Below are 2,782 nucleotides of genomic sequence, written 5' to 3'. Positions count from 1 at the left end.
AGGCTAATGGGCCATAGTGGGCTTTATTGGGAAGAGAGGGCAGCAAGGGGCGCGCCCCCCTGGCCCAAACCGAATTGGTTTGGGGCAAAGGGGGCCGGCCCCCTTCCTCCACTCTTTCCCCCCCTCCCCAATCCTATTCCAACTAGGAAAGGGGGGAGTCTTACTCCCAGTGGGAGTAGGACTCCTCCTGGCGCCTCCTCCCTTGGCCGGCCGCCCCCTCCCCTGGCTCCTTTATATACGGGGGCAGGGGGGCACCTCTAGACACACAATTGATTTGATCTTTTAGCCGTGTGCGGTGCCCCCCTCCACTATATTCCACCTCGATAATACTGTAGCGGTGCTTAGGCGAAGCCCTGCGTCGGTAGAACGTCAAAATCATCACCACGCCGTTGTGCTGACGAAACTCTCCCTCAACACTCGGCTGGATCGGAGTTCGAGGGACGTCATCGAGCTGAACGTGTGCAGAACTCGAAGATGCCGTACGTTCGGTACTTGATCTGTTGAATCGTGAAGACGTACGACTACATCAACCGTGTTGTGCTAACGCTTCCTCTTTCGGTCTACGAGGGTACGTGGACACACTCTCCCTCTCGTTGCTATACATCACCATGATCTTGCGTGTACGTAGGAAAAATCTTGAAATTACTACGTTCCCCAACACTTTCGACAGCAGTACCTAACAATGCAATGGATCATGCACATAACAAATGTCTCTAACCTCGACAAAGGTACAAAAAGATAAACATCACATGATCATACTTGAGTGTAGGAAATGTGGGAGGCCAAATCATCATGAAAGGATGGATATCACCCAAACGTCGATATTTTTTTCTAGGTCATACACTTTATGCAGTTTCTTGTACTTGATATCCAGGTGGAGTGCGCATCGACCCATATCGAAGAAAACAAACTCGTCATAATCCCCCACATGGTTTATCCGGAGAGGAGCAGTAGCAATATTCTCCTCCTCGCAATCTGTCATCCTCAAACCAGCAATCATCTAACGCAAACAAATATTCTGCATCAGCAACCAGTTGTCCCCCTTGTGGAGCCAAATGCGAAGTTGAAGCTTCTTGGCATGGATGAGATACACACCAGAAGCATTATTGGCCCGTGCCAACGTGGCGTCTCTATCACCATACTCCACCCCTTGTGGGAGCAGAATCGTGGAGATGCTTGAGCCCATCAAATCCAGGACAACAATGTCGCTCTGGGCGCTTGCTATATAGATTTTATCGTCAGCGAGCACAGCTTTTGGATCAAATCGCGAACAAAGGAATCGGTCAGTGGCCAAGTCAAGATGCCTGTGCCATACATGATCACGATTTCGCAGAACATCTATGTGCACCATAGATTTAGTCCTCTCTGTTGTAGACTCCACCAACACATAAATGTAGGACAAGCCATCGCCTTCCTCTTTGAAGAGGAGGAGATCATTCATACCACAAAAATATCCATACTGAATTTGCAACTCTCGGAATGGCGGGAGGACCACCAGACCTCTCTTGGGGTGAAACGGGCTGTGCACTCCAACTGTAAAATCTCGGCCATCGTACAAGCTGATGAGAACATTGCCGTTCCGACAGCCCATGATGTCAGACATTTCACTCCGGTCGGCGTCCAAGTTGAATCTCGCTGTGTGGATGACAGTGGCAAGCTCTGGAGGCTGAGGCAGCATCCGAAAGAAGCGTGCAGCCACGCTTGGCTCATCCGTGTCCTCGAGGTAGAAGCCGAGGAGATGGGACGGGCTGCGCTCATGGAAACGGCTGAGGAACTTGCGATCGGAGGCGTGGTGGCACCAACGCTTGCAGACGAGGGAGGCGCAGACAAGGGTGGTCGGGAAACCGACACAAAGGATGATCTCCCTAAGGAGGTTATCGTCATCAAGCACCTTGGAGACAACATCCACGCCTGTCGTCAATGTCATCCGGGAATGGTGTTGTGACTCGCCATCTACATCTGCACATGGTTTCTTCTCGTGGTTGTTCCTGGAAAATTGACTAGAACGAACAAGTGAAAAAGCAGAGTCCATGCAATGGACTAATTTAGTCAGTGGGCTGCAAAACATCCAGCCACCTAGCGGGACTTATATATAGAAACAAACGGTAGGAACTGAAAGAGTACATTCAATCAAGATTAATTTCTTCAATTGTGAGTGTGAATGCAATGGGACAATTTCTTCAATTTCTATATAGCGGGACTTATATATAGAAACAAACAATAGCGCTCGTCAGAAGACAGTGCTATTGCTATGTACAATAGCAGTAGCGCTTTTCAAATACGAGCGCTACTAGTATACCTACACTGTCATGCAACCGTTGGCAACTATAGTAGTAGTGTTTTTTATAAAAAAAAGCGCTACTGCTAATAAATAGTAGCAGCGCTCTTCAGTGACAAGTGCTACCGTTAATTAGCAGCAACACTTTCTTATAAAAAGCACTACTACTGACCTCCTGTGTATAAGCATTTTCCTAGTAGTGAGGGGTAGAATAGTCTTCTTATGTGAGACTTAACACCGTTACTAGTTAAAACTGACGGAAGTGTCATCTCTATATCTATATCTATATATATATATATATATATATATATATATATATATACCTACTAATAAAATAAAGTGCGTTTCTCCGATTTTTTCATCCGTTCACCGCTGAATTTTTTTTCTAACCAAGGTGGTACTAAATTTTTGTGCGTACGCCAGGTACAAAAGAAAAACCAAATTTCATACATGGGCCGCGCACATTGTGGCCCGGTGAAGCCAACCCACTTATTTTCCGGCCCA

Source organism: Triticum aestivum, chromosome 6D, assembly GCF_018294505.1.
Source record: "Triticum aestivum cultivar Chinese Spring chromosome 6D, IWGSC CS RefSeq v2.1, whole genome shotgun sequence".
Taxonomy (NCBI): domain Eukaryota; kingdom Viridiplantae; phylum Streptophyta; class Magnoliopsida; order Poales; family Poaceae; genus Triticum; species Triticum aestivum.
Note: the sequence above shows the minus strand (reverse complement) of the source record.